The sequence below is a fragment of the Mobula hypostoma genome, chromosome 24 (genome assembly GCF_963921235.1).
Source record: "Mobula hypostoma chromosome 24, sMobHyp1.1, whole genome shotgun sequence".
NCBI lineage: Eukaryota > Metazoa > Chordata > Chondrichthyes > Myliobatiformes > Myliobatidae > Mobula > Mobula hypostoma.
This window is the reverse complement of record NC_086120.1, coordinates 39,786,795-39,801,589: the sequence shown is the minus strand read 5'-3', so window position 1 is coordinate 39,801,589 and position 14,795 is coordinate 39,786,795. Positions and strand designations below refer to the sequence as shown.

Here is a 14,795-nt window from a genome sequence, read left to right as displayed (position 1 = left end):
ATTAAATGCATCTAATTTCCAATGTAGCCAGCCATTCCTGCTTTTATTGATTTGCTTATTATTATTATTATTATTATCACCCAGTACTCACTGTTTATGAACCTGGGAATTTCATCCGTTTTTTGCCTTTTTTTCAAACTTGAACACCTCTATCACTTTCTGAAAAAACATGTGCTGAACTTCTTTTTAAACTCAAATGACTCTCTTCCCCTTCTGAAATAAAACATGATGTGCTTCAACAGGCAGGTAGTTATTTCTGATTTGTTTTAAATCTTTCTCAACATGACTGGTACATTCTGTAACTCCAAAACCAATCAAAAGAAAAACATTGCAGGTGGGGAATGTGTCTATTTACTTTTACATATGACATGGTGGTGTAATGACGTATGCCTTTCACGTTCTTCTTAATATAACCCAAAATGAATTATACAAACAAATAAAGGGTACTTAAGCAAACAATATATTTACAATATTATGCAAATATTACTAAAATATTAAATACCTAAAAGTGGGTAGTGTCCTTAATTTCCCGCCTACTTCTTTGTCCTGGACACACGTAAGTTCTGTAATGGTGGTAGATTGCAGCCAGTTACTTTTTCTGCTGACTTTCAGGTCATGCTCTCTTGCTTCCATCAAGCAGAAGGTTCAGGAGCCTCAGCACCCACATCACCAGATTCAGGAACAGTTATTACCCCCTAAACCATCAGGCTCTTGAACCAGAGGAGAAACTTCACTCAACTTCACTCGCCCCATTACTGAACTGTTCCCACAACCTATAGAATCACTTCTATGGACTCTTCATCTGACGTTCTTGATATTTATTGCTTATTTATTTATTAACATTTTTTTTCTCTCTTTCTTTTTGTATTTGCATAGTCTGTTGTTTTTTCCACTTTGGTTGTTTGTCTGCAACATTCCCTCTATTTTTTTTTTCCATTGCATAGACCAGCCATTGCTCTGAGTAGGAAACTTTTACATGGCCTGAAATCTGTGTGGCACTTTAATATTAAAATTAAAAAAAGAATATTCTCGCTGTGTGGTAACAAAGATTTTGTATGTGGGAGCATTTCATCTACTGCGTGGCTGCACAACCACACGGTTCAGAACAAGGGTTCCCATGGACTCCTACCATTAATTGAGAGTCTTGAGACCCCAGGTTCAGAACCTTTGGTTTAGAGGGAACATCGTTTTCTGTCCTGTTGGATTTGGTCTTTCATTGATTCTATTGTGCTTCTTGGATTTACTGTGCATGCCCGCAAGGAAACAAACCTCAGGGTAGTATATGGTGACATATTTGTACTTTGATAATAAATTTACTTTGAACTTTGAGAGTTTGCTGTGGTTTTCGTATATTGTGAGAGGATGCTGAACCAAACCAGACCGTAATGGCTGATGTGACTATCTCTCAGTGATGACAGAGCAGAATTGCAGCAATATGTTCTAGGGAAGATGGAATTTTACCAACTGCAATTCTGGATATATAATACCATGTTAATCATTTTCTATACTTTCCCAATAAGCCATCCAATTTTTAAATGGACATTGAACCCATGAACACTACCTCACTTTTATTATTTCTGTTTTTGCACTATTTTTAATTTAACCACTTATTATACCTACTGTAATTGATACACTTATTTATTTTTTTCTATATTATCATGTCTTGCATTGTCTTGCTGCCAGTACGTCAGCAAGTTTCATGACATATGCCGATGATTTTAAACCTGGTTCTTATTCTGATTCTGATATGAATTATTAGTACCCTCCTTCCAGTTTCCAATTGAAGTCTTGCTTTAAAGGGGATACACCTGCCACAGAGGGGAGGATGTGCAATGAAAAGTCACTAGAGGGGCTGCTGAGGTGGTGGATTTGTTGCTTGAGAAGAACTTGAGTAGACCATGTTTGCATAGTCTGGAGTTTAAATAGATGAGAGTTGATCTCTTTGAAACTTACCATATCCTCATTCTGCTCAAGAGGATGATTGTAGGGAAGGCATTTTCCCTACCTGAGCTTCAGAACCAGAAGTCACAGCCTCAGAATAAGGAGAAGGCCATTTGGAGTTGAAATGAGTGTGAAATTGTGGTAAACCATGTGTATATATGTTGTAACTGGGTTACCTGTCTGGATACGCCCCTCTGCTGACTGCTCCTGTGGCTTCTCCCACAGACCCCTGAATAAAGGTGATTGTGCCACTGCTCCTCCCTCAGCCCGGGGCAGATACTCAGCATGGACGTTGGACCATTTACTGTTAATAAAAGCCTTTCAGTATTTACTCTACTTCCAGTCTTTTGGAGTAATTGATAGTGCATCAGAAATCCTTCAATCAGAGAGAGGTGAATCTTTTGAATTCTCTACCCTGATGCTCTGTGGAGGTAAAGATTCAGACTCAGGTTTATTTAATTCACTACATTGCAACATACAGTGAAACTGCATCGTTTGCGTTAACAACCAAGACAATTATAATGTGCAGATGGCAGCCCACAAATGTTGCTACACATTCCAGCGGCAACATTGCGCGCCCACAGTGCTCGGAAGAATAACACAGAGCACACCAAGGCAGAACACAACAAGCAACAAAACAATGACAGCAAAGCAAGGCCCTTTCCTCCCTCTCACCTACCCACACACACACACGGATGGTCCTCCAACTCGAGGACAGGTCTTCAGACTTCAGCCGTCGGGCATCAACTTCCAGACTTCTGATCGATCTTTGACCCCTGGCCCAGCAGATGGCAGGACTCGAGCTCCAGGGTTGAACTCTGGGCCTGCTGATTGACTGGCTGTCATGCTGCCTGCTTGCACGGACGTAATTAAGTTCAATCAAAGCAGAGGTAAATAGACCTTTGTGTCATAAAAACACCAGACACATGATAGTGCAGGAACCTGGAGCTGAGGGAGAAGATTGATAAATAGTGTAGCAGACTCAAAGGGCTGGATAGCCTACAGTACTTCATTTTCAGTGTTTACATTATTTCAGTACTTTCCCAGCATTTTCTATAACTTTATGTTCTCAGCAGCTGTACTTCAAAATTTATCTGATTATTTTTCATCCTCCTCTTCTTCCTGTAATAGGCGTCAAAAAAACAAAGTTTGTGCCAATAATTACTGATGTCGCCAATGCATCTCTTTGCTGTTTTCAGTCCCAATAACATAATACACCATGCCTCTTCACCCTCAACATCAAATTAATAAAGGTAAAAAATAAATCCCACCTCTTCCATATCAAGTAAATCAAAATTCCTGGAGAAAGTATGAATAATTTTTAATATCTTACCCAGAGTTTAGTGCTTTAATGTTCATGGAAAATAGTCTTTGCTTCAACGCCTGGCACTAATACTCACTGGACATTGATCTTAATAGCATCAACTGGCAAATAATAGCACCTTTTTACTCCTACGTCATAGTTTATTTAAGGCTTTATTCCAAATATATGCCAGTGCTTTATATGCATGCAGATAATGGAGCTGACAGCTGGTTTGGTAATCGTGCTGAGTGATTTACCCTTGAGTGTGCGTGAGTCACCTTTTAATGTAATGTTATTGGCAACTACGGTTTAGGCTTGGAACTGTGAAGGCTGGAAGTGTTTTAAATTTTTGGCACCTGGGTCGTAAAGACCATTATCCACAGGCTCCAAGTTCTTCACTATCGATAAAATGTGCAGAATGTAAATCTCAAAAGTTCCAGTTAGAAGTCGACAGGTTCTAAAGCAATGCTGACAGAAAATCGGACAGGCTGCTGTGGTTATACAGTATACTCAGAGCAATCAAACACTGTGTATTACTCCCACCCTAGTGTTTTGCTGCCAGTGACATTTCTAATCTTAGAACGGCGAGGTTTCTCCTCAACGTTTGGAACATAGAACACTACAGCACAGTAAAGATTCTTCTGCCCATGATGTTGTGCCAAACTTTTAACCTACTCTAAGATTAATCTAATCCTTCCCTCCTACACAGACCTCCATTTTTCTATCATCCTTGTGCCCATCTAAAATATTCTTAAATGCCCCTAATGTATCTGCCTCCAGCACTATCACTAGCAGGACATTCCATGCACTCATTACTCTCTGTGTAAAAGACTTACTTCTGGCGTTTCCCTGTACAGTATATTCCTCCAGTTACCTTAAAATTATGCCCCTTTGTTTTAGCCATTTCCACACTGGGGAGAAATGTCTCTGGCTATCCACTTGATCTATACCTCTTATGATCCTGCGCCTCTCGTCCTTCTTTGCTCAATGCCAAAAGCCATAAGGTTGGTTTTGTGGGTTAGCAGATACTGAGAAAACCTCAAAGCTCCAGGGACCCAGGTTTGATCCTGACCTTGGGCGCCATATGGTGCACCAATGTAGCAGACACACAACTCACTAATGCTAACCCACAAGAAAGAGCATCATCTTTATAAGGTTCTGTATTGTAGTAATGAAGTATTTGAATATGCCTAGTTTCTTCATGTGCTATACTATCATCTCTCTTTTCCATCCCCACCAAAGTCTTGGTACATGGTGCATCCAAGCAGTGCTTCTAGGAAATCATGATGCATGGCTCTGACCAGAATAACCAACAATTCCATTCCTCCCACAGATGCTCCTTGACCCACTGAGGTCCTTCAGCAGAATATTTGTTGCTCCAGATTCCAGCATCTGCTGTCTCTTGTGAGTCCTGGGAAATCTGTGGTACACTGCAACTTCTTTAATATAAAAGAGAGCTTGATCCATTTCCAAGTAGATATCCTGCGACTAGGATCTGTAAGTTTACAAGCGCTCTGATGGGGTAATATGTTTGAATTTTTATTGCAGTATGCTGGTGCATATGTAATGTTTTCTACATCATCAGTTTCTGCAATCATAATCACAAAGAATATAGTCAGAAAACATAAATTTTAAGTTGAAAAGGCCAAGAATCAAGAAAGGTGTCAGCACACACAAAATGCTGGAGGAACTCAGCAGGTTAGGCAGCATCTTTGGAAAAACGCCAGCTGTCGATGTTTCTGGCTAAGCCTCCTCTTCAGGACTGAGAGGGAAGGTGGTGGGGGAGGGGAGATGCCTGAATTAAAAGGTAGAGGGAGAGGAAAGAGGCTAGCTGGAAGGTGATGGGTGAAGCCAAGTGGCTGGAAAAGGTCAAGGGCTAGAGAAGAAGGAATTTGTGTCATGGTCCCTTCCGGCAATCCCCCACCAAGCCATTTACCTCAGGAATTGGGCCTCAATCACCTCATTTAAATTCCAATCATTCCCAGGTTCCACTTACTACACACACCTGCTTCCCATCAGAAACTGCAGGATAAAGACCCTGTGACCACAACAAGGAGCTGCTAATTTGCTGGTTGACTCTTGTATGAGTAGCCTCATTCCATGGTTCTTAGGACTATCAGTTCTAATTCTAGCGTTGTTCCTAAATTCTCTACTAAAACCAAGACTGCAGAGACTCTCTCTGGACACCAGTTCCAGTCTCGCTATGACCATAACACATCCCGACTCGGCCTTCACGCCTGTGTTCAGCACTTGGATTCACACTACCGCCATGTCCTTGCAACAATTTGATAGGCGAGGAGAGTGGACAATAAGAGAAAAGGAAGGAGGAGGGGACCCATGGGGAAGTGATAGGTGGGTGAGATGAAATAAAAGGTCAGAGTGGGGAATAGAGGAAGGGGGGGAGGGGAAATTATGTTCACTGGGAGAAGAAATTAATGTTCATACCATCATGTTAGAGGGTACCTATTGTCCACTCTCCTGTCTGATCTGCTGAGTTCCTCCAGCATTTTGTGTGAGTTGCTTTGGATTTCCAGCATCTGCAGGCTTCCTCGTGTTTAGTCAGGGCGGTGAGATAATTGGTGATTCCCATACATTTTATGGGAATATAGATTCTGGAAGTTCAGAATTTGATTTGAAAGCATTGATACTTAGTAGATGGGCAACAAAGAACAGCAAATTATCAATGAATAAAGATTTTACGTCAAAGTCAAATTTGTTTTTAAAAGTATGTATATGTTACCATAGGGTGGTGGGGTGGAGATACATCTCTATCAAAGGAGATGTAAGGCTCTCCTTCCCTCTGCTAGCCTGCAGGTCACCCTTGGGCAAGGTGTAACACCTGCTTAGCCCCCACTGATCAGGGTCATGTGAAGCCATGGGAGCAGGTGGTGGATGGACGTTTGAGTAGCTGGTACATGTCACAAGTGCTAGTTATATGACCACTGACGCCAGGCAAATAATCTCTGAATAATATTGATAATGGCTGGGATCATCCATCTTGTAAAGACGCTGCCCGGAAGAAGGCAATGACAAGCCACTTCCGTAGAAAAATTTGCCAAGAATAATCATGGTCGTGGAAGGACCAAGACTGCCCATGTCATACGACAAGGCAGATAACAAACAAGTGATATTTTACCATATACTACCTTCAGATTAATTTTCTTGCAGGCATTTACAGGAAAAAGCACATCAGAATTTTAAAAAATCTCTGCATAAACATAGACTGACATTATGCAGACAGCTCACAGTACTACAAAACATACTGTTATCACTGCAATTTGCAAGCTGTAATTTCCCTTTTAGAAGCACACTTCTGAATCATCTAAATGCACAAGCGATCTTACACACATTAGTTGTATGTCAGTCTTAGTTTGTAACAGTATTCAAAATTGTATCATTTTCATATTTAATTTATAAAGCATTAAATGCTATAAATTTATCCGTGGACTTTTATTTCAATATAGATTCAGAATGTTACTGACATTTCAGTACTAATGCAGAATAAAATGAACCTGAACAAATTAAGCCCCTATACCGTACTGCGAATGTGTGCATTTTAATAAAAAAAATTATTGGATTGCTTGACCGATGAATCTGCTGGGGTTGTCTTTTGTGTCCGTTGCTCCAGAAATGGCCTCCTCAACTCCATCCTAAGTTAGGGGGCTGATTCATCAAGCACCTCCAATCCATCCGCCAAAGTGGAAATTCCCCAAGTGGCCAAACATTTTAATTCGGATTCCCATTTGCATTCCAACATGTCAGTCCATGGTCTCCTCTTGTACCATGATGAGACCACCCTCAAGGTGGAGGAGCAACATCTTATATTCCATCTGGGTGGCCTCCAACCTGATGGCATGAATACTGTATCAATTTTTCCTTCCAGTAAAGAAAATTCCTTCCCTCTCCCTTTTTCTTCTATTCTGCACTCTGTCCTCTTACCTATTCTCACCTGCCTATCACCTCCCCCGGGTTCCCTCCTCATTCCCTTTCTTCTACTGTCCACTCTCCTCCCCTATCAGATTCCTCCTTCTCCAGCCCTTTACCTTTCCTACCCACCTAGCTTCACCTATCACCTTCTAGCTCTCCTCCTTTTCTCCCTCCACCTTTTTATTCTGGCATCTTCCACCTTTCTTTCCAGTTCCAGAGAAGGGTCTGTTTATTCATTTCCATAGATGCTGCCAGACCTGCTGTGTTCCTTCAGCAATTTGGGTGTGTTATTGGGTTGCTGTTATTTAACAACAACTGCAAGATGAACTGTAGATTTATCTTCTAGCAAGCTTAAGTTTCTAGCAACTTTTCCTTCATAAAAATGGTTCGAAATAACAGCATCTGGTTACAATGTGCCTATGTTAAGATAAATGCTCCTCAGATGTGAATCAGATTGTTAGTCTGGCACTCTTCCTGAAAAGGTTAATCACCGCAGGGTTAGTAGTTAGCAGGGAGGGGTAGCACCTCTGGTGGGGGAACATGTCACGTCCTTTTCAAGGCTGTTTGTCCACCTTTGGTCCCCACCTGGCACTCAGCTCTCACCTGTGGCTCCCCGTAGCTGTTTGCATGCGACAGCGGCCACACCCCGGGCAACGGCTTCGACAAGCCGGCTAAACCAGCTCAGGGTAGCCGATGGGTCTCAAATCGGTGAGATAGGAAGTTGCCTATCCCAGCATGTGAAGATAGACTCTGGCGGATTGAGCGGACGAGACCAATGGAAGGTCCAATGGTCAAGAAGGCAATCTCTGCAAGCGTCGTGGAAGGTGTAGAGCACGACAAGACACAGAAGGCATCCTGGTCATCCACTGCGCCTAGTCCCATCTTCAGTCATCTCGACTCTGTCTTGCCACTGGATCCAGATGGGAACTGGGAAGAGAGAGTGAGGCTGACGCTGCGCAACTCTCCCTCACTTAAATCTAAATCAAGCGCTAGTCTCGACACCATCATCATTTAATGGCGTTGAGGTCTTCATCGATGACGATGGACGAACGTATACATAGTAGTTAGCAGGTGGATCTCTGAGTCACTTGTGGCCACCTGAACTCCAGAGACTTGTGCACCACTCCAGCAAGAGAATACTATCAGAGATATCATGTCTTATATGCACCTTGAAATGAAACAAATCTCATGTCTTAACTGAATACGATAAACCCTATGACATCAGTTTTTAAAAAAGGGCAGGTGACTAATCCTTTGTGCCCCGGCCAATATATCTCTCCATCAACACTATGAAATCTGAGCATGTTAAAACCTTCAGGGCTCAGTATCGAATTTCCAGCTAAAAGGACCTCACTTTTTCTTTCTATCTGTATCAGTACGTTGCAGTTACAGAAGACATTTGTGAGGCTGTACTTAGGAGTATTGTGTACAGTTTTAGCTACCCTGCAAAAGGAAAGATGTTAAGTTGGAAAGGGTTCAAAAATACACAAAAATGTTGCCAGAACTCAAGACCTGTCTTATAGGGAGAGGTTGGGTAGACTAGGAGATAATTTCTTGGTGTGTAGGACACTGAGGGATAACCTAGAAGAGGGCTATGGATATAATGACTGAACACCCAGAAAGGAAATCAAAAACTAGGAGGGTGCACACTAAAGAGGAGAGGGGAAAGATTGAAATGGGACCTGAGGGGCCACATCTTCACACAGAGAGTGGGGCATATATTGAATGAGCTGCCAGAGGAAGTCCTTAGGCCAAGTATAACTCACAATATTTAAAAATATATATATTTGAACAGGTACATGGATAAGAAGGGTTTAGAGCAGGGGTTCCCAATCTTTTTAATTCCATGGACCAATACAAGTAAGCAAGTGGTCCGTGAACCTCAGGTTGGGAACCCCTGATGTATGAGCCAAATGGGCTGACTTAGATGGGTGTCTTGGCCAGCATGGGTGTGATGGGCCAAAAGGGTCTGTTTCCATGCTGTATTGCTCTATGAATCAACTGCCAATTTCTACTTGTCGTCATTTTGACAGCTTTCCTTTTGTTTTCATTTTGTCTGGCTTAATGGTCATCTCCACAGTTTTACTATTCATGACACATTATACAATAAGAAAGCTTCATCTGATTGGAACTGTTTCATTAAATGATCTGGTCTCACTCTATCAGAGATATTGCCCCTGTCCTACTCATCACTTCCCCTTGCCTCCCCACTTCACTGGTACTTCAAGCTACCTTCTTTACTTGCTCTCCCAGTTCAGCTGAATGGGCCAGGACCTGAACCATTAACTATTTTCATTCCACAGATGTTGCCTGACCTGCTGAGCATTTTCAGCATTTCCTTTCCAACACCACCAAAAACAACGTTAGTCAGCAACTATCACATTGCTTTTCATGGGAGTTTGCAGTGTGTAAATTGGCTGCTATGCTTCCAACGTTACCTCGGTGATGGTGATTCAAAAAGTGCTTTATAGACTGTAAAATGCATTGGGACACCCTGAAGTTATGAATGGCACCCTGTAAATACAAGCCTTCCTTTCCTTTTTTTTTTGTAAACTGAAGTCCAGAGTGTTAACTTTCCTATCTGATTTTTTTTTTCCGGGCCAAAATTAGTTTTCAATACGACTTTTTATTTGGCTCTGGCAGTTGCCTTGAGGAACTTCAGGGAACAATAACGCACGGGGACATTGCCCTCTGATGACACACAGCTGGAACTGCTGCTTTCTTCAGCTTATTCATTCACAACACTAGTTCAGAAATTTGAATCTGCTTAACTCCTCAGTAAGTAAATGTGTGCTCCAGTTCCAGCATCGCACCAAGAAAAATTATTGGAATTAACTGCTGCCTAACACAGTTTAAATTCAATGTCAAATCCTTCATAAATGCAAATAGGTGTCAAGCAGGAATTATTTGTGAAATGTTCCTTGAAGCCAGGCATAATATACTCTGACAAAAGGGGAAGTGAGTGGGGATGATGTGACATAAAAACAATTATTTTGCACACCTGCTCGGGCTGCTAACATTATTAGGGTCTCTGTTGCCATAGAGATGGATCACAGATACAATTCTGAAGTGAAGTGGATTGGACACACGTGGAGGGAGACCATTTGCCTTACATAACCAGAGCTATGTGTGAAGAATGGTTGTAACCATGTGAAAGGATGGGAGTGAAGGGACTAGAAAGGTACAGGATATTTAAATACAAACTTCAGAACGAGGAAACTTTAATGCCATTTCCTGGTCTAAATAGATCAGTCAGACAGTGTGGACAGGCTAATTGGTCTAACCGCCTTGTTTTCAAAGTTCAAAGTAAATTTGCTATCAAAATATGATATGTTTCCATGCACTACCTTGAGATTCATTTTCTTGTAGGCATTTACAAAAATATGAAAAATTATATGTAAATATACAACTACCATCAAATAGCCAATGTACAAATGAAAAGGGCAAAACAACAATGCTGAGAACATGATCTTTTAAGAGTCCTTGAAAGTGAGGCTGCAAGTCATAGATTCAATTCGGAGTAGCGGAGATTGAAATTATGCTTACCCGTTCTGGAGCTGGGTGATTGTAAGGTAATAATTGTTCCTGAAACTGGTGGTGTGAGGCCCAAGGCTTCTGTATTTCTTGCCTTGTGGTAGTAGTGAGAAGATGACATGATCTGGATGGTGGAGGTCTTTGATGTTGGACCCTGCTTTCTTGCGGCAGTGCTCCATGTAAATGTTTTCAGTGGTGGGGAGGGCTTCGCCTGCAATGGACTGCGCTTTTCTTTCCTGAACATTGGTGATTCCCAGAAAAATCAAAATCAGAATCAGGCAGCAGCAGTACAGTGCAATACATAAAATATGCTACATATACTTGTATATCATCACCATCACTATGTGCTGTGTCGTATGATGTGGGTAGTCATGTTCATGATGCCAGTTAGACAATCTCTGAAGGGTATTGATAATGGCTGGGGTCACCTGCCTTGCAAAGCCACTGCCCAGAAGAAGGCAATGGGCAAATCACTTCCGTAAAAAAAATTGCCAAATACAATCATTGTCATAGAAAGACCATGATCACCTTCATCATTCGACATGGCATATAGCAAATGAATGGATGGTCGACTGAAGGAATATTGGAATGTTGGACAGGACACTAAGATGGTCACTTTTTGCTCCTCTCTGGATTGGTGCCAATGGCTCTGAGGTTAGACTGACTCAGCCAAAAAGCAGCATCTCTAAAGAGCCTTTCTCATCACTCCACTGCATAGAGTTTTATTAAATTAGTTAGCTTCTGGAATGGGATTTGAACTCAAGAATGCTATCAATTGAGTCTCAATTGACTACACAAAAGTTGTTCTTCAGAAGGTGGCTCAGCCTGCTATTAATTCAACTTTCCATCACCCTATAGTCTCTCAAAGTGACCAAAAACCAATACCTCATCATAATAATGAAGTCTTGGAGGACTTTGTTTAAAATCAAAATGCAACAAAATTTCAATGGAGAAGTGACCAATGCTGAAGTAATCATGGCAAAAAGAACAGTAGTGAGATGATGAGGTGCAGGAAAACAAATCTCAAAATAGATGGATCCAATATTTTCATCAGCTGTCTGAATTACTACCTCTATCCTTCATAGCCATCTTCCTGAATTGTAGCACAAACTGTTTAACAGAAATAGGACAACCTGTCTTTCTGACTTGAAAACATGAATGAAATAAACTTTGGTGGTATGTAGATACTTCTTGGTGAGCACTAGTTCACAGCCGGTTGGACAACTGCAATTAACAATTATCATTGTTGAATGAATAACTCCCCATGTTTTTATTCCGACATCTTCCCCCTTCCTTCTCAGTCCTGAAGAAGAGTTTCAGCCCAAATACTGTTTATTTCTGTGGATGCTGCCTGACCTGGGCCTGTATTTACTGGAATTCAGAAGAATGAAGGGTGACCTAATTGAAACCTATCAAATGTTGAAAGGCCTTGATACAGAGGATGTGCAGGTAGCTTTCCGCACTGTGTGTGTTGCAGTAGTAAATGTTTTCCCAAAGACAAGTGAATGAAAGGATTTCTCAATCTGGGGTTCAAACTAACAGTAGCAGCAAACTAGGGCAAATCAACTGCTGCTCACAATCTGAGAGATTGATCACTATTATCAAATTCATGAACCTTGACCTCACAATCTAGCTGATTATGATCTTTCACTTTATGGTTTACCTGCACTGCTCTTTTACAGTAGCTTTCACAATTTATTCTCCACTTTTATTGTTTTACTTTATTCTAGATCAATGTGTAATGATTTGATCTGTATGAGCAGTATGCAAGCTAAGTTTTTCCACTTCATCTTGATACATGTGACAATAATAAACCAACACCAACAGTGCGAGTCTGTAAAGAGCAGTGATGACTTTTGAAACGCTTCTGTTGTTCACCCAAGAGTCGATAATTTGTAGACACATAACAGCAGTAAATATTTTGAATCCTTGGCAACACACACAAACTGCTGGAGGATCTCAGCAGGCCAGGTAGCATCTATGGAAAAGAGTAAACAGCTGACGTTTCAGGCCGAAGCACTTCACGAGTCCTGATGAAAGGTCTCAGCCCGAAATGTCGACTTTTTACTCTTTCCCATAGATGCTGCCTGGCCTGCTGAGTTCCTCCACCATTTTGTGGGTGTTGCTCTGGATTTCCAGCCCCTGCAAATTTTCTTGTGAGTTTGAATTCTTCACTTTCCCCAAAAAAGGCCAAAATTAGATGACATTTTTCCACATACTTTGGTCATTGTAGTGTTGCTTTTCCAAGACAAGGCCAGATAGCATTTGTGCAGTTTCAGGTATTGCATGAATGCTGGCTGTAAACATGAATTTATTTCTTCCAAAAACTCTTTAGTCATTAAACCAGTCACCCTAATTCATCCCATCCCAAAGTGTTGCATCAAACTTGGACCCATTTGAAGGTTGCTGTTTACACAATTTCTGCATATTAGATGTCAGCTTAGGGCAATGTAGAGAGAAAAAAAACACATGACCTCATATCCTCTGGTATGCAATCTGAAAGTGGCAGTTTTTTTCCTTAAAGCATCTCTCTCCCATGAAGCAGTGACTTAAGAATTTCAGAAATGTTAACCTCTGTCTCTAGCACTTGTTTTGAAGCATGCCAATTATCAAGAAAATAATAAGAGACATTATGCATTCTATATATGGATTTGAAAAAAAAATTGAGAACTTCAACGGCTGGCTCAATATTCAGGATTTTCAATTATATATTTTTTTCTGAAAGCAGGCAGAACTAGAATTTGATCTTTATCCTTTATACTCTCACTCTAATTCTTATAACAGAGTCATAGTGCATTACAGCACAGAAACAGGCCATTAAGCTCAACTAGTCCAAAGGGGCCTTTTGTTCTGCTGCCCCATTGACCACCCCTAGACCCTGGACCTCCTTACCCCTCTCATCCATATATTTATACAGAGTTCTCAAATGTTGAAATTCAGCACGCATCCAACACTTCTGCTGGCAGCTCGTTCTATATGCGCTCTACCTTCTGACTAAGTAATGTCTTGAATGGACTCAGCAGGTCGGGCAGCATCCGTGGAAACGATCAGTCGACATTTCGGGCGGGAACCCTAAGTCCTGACGAAGGGTTCCGGCCCAAAACATCGACTGATCGTTTCCGCAGATGCTGCCCGAGCTGCTGAGTTCCTCCAGCATGTTGTGAGTGTTGCTTTGACCCCAGCATCTGCAGATTATTTTGTGTTAATGTCTTGAATGAATCCTTCACTGTCAGACCATTACATTCTATGATTTGACCCAGACAGGAGCAAGGCACGGATGGATAATTTTTTCATCAGGAAAATATGCAATAACAGCTGATGAATCAATTTTTTTCTGATTATTAAAAAGATCTGGGGATAACAAGAAAGATCAAGAAGTTGGCACAGCAATGATAATTAGTATCAAATTTTTCTGAAGATCTCTATTTAGATCACTTCCCCTCTGAGACCATGAAGGAACAGAACAAGATGGCAATTAACAGAACACCCATCATCTGAATCTAGACTCTCCACAAGCAATGCCACAGGAGATTAGTTACTAATTTATTAAAGCTGAATTAAATTGTACTTAGATGAACATGGATCAATCAGAAGATGTTCGATCAATGATCTGGGTTGAAATAATAATAACCAAGCAAAAAACCGAATTGGCTTCAGCACACTGGACTAGTCCATGGAAATGCATGAGCCAAGGCAGCTGGTTTTGTTGATTACTCAGATGCATTTGCCATGGTGTGAATGTATAAGTGAATTCAGAATCAGACTCAGTTGTAATACCATCTATTCTTCAAAGTTCAAAGTGCGCAGCCCTCCAGTGAAAAATGATATCGTATCCGTTACATAGGGGCCGTGGACAATTCTGATTTGATGGAGAGGGACATGAAAGCACAAAGGAACATCTAGAGAAATTTCTGAAACACTTGTTCACTGCTGTCGTTACTGCGTGTTCGGGAATCTTCCGGAGGGTAGACCTCAAAATCCCTGGCTTTGCCTGCTGTTGGTGACTGAGATTGAGGTCGAATCGTTCGGACAGAGATGGCGCTCAGTACTCGGTGTCGGAGAGTTGATTCAGAGGCTCGAAGTTTTCGGC

At 41.4% G+C, this 14,795-nt stretch overlaps 1 long non-coding RNA gene across 1 annotated transcript; it reads right to left on the bottom strand.

Moving 5' to 3' along the window:
* Positions 1-328: 328 nt before the first annotated feature.
* LOC134337628 (uncharacterized) lies at positions 329-3,409 on the bottom strand. The gene is made up of 2 exons (XR_010016037.1): positions 3,275-3,409; positions 329-3,063 (listed from the first exon to the last, which is right to left on the bottom strand). It is a non-coding gene; the product is annotated as an uncharacterized LOC134337628 (long non-coding RNA).
* Between the last annotated feature and the right edge of the window lie 11,386 nt (positions 3,410-14,795).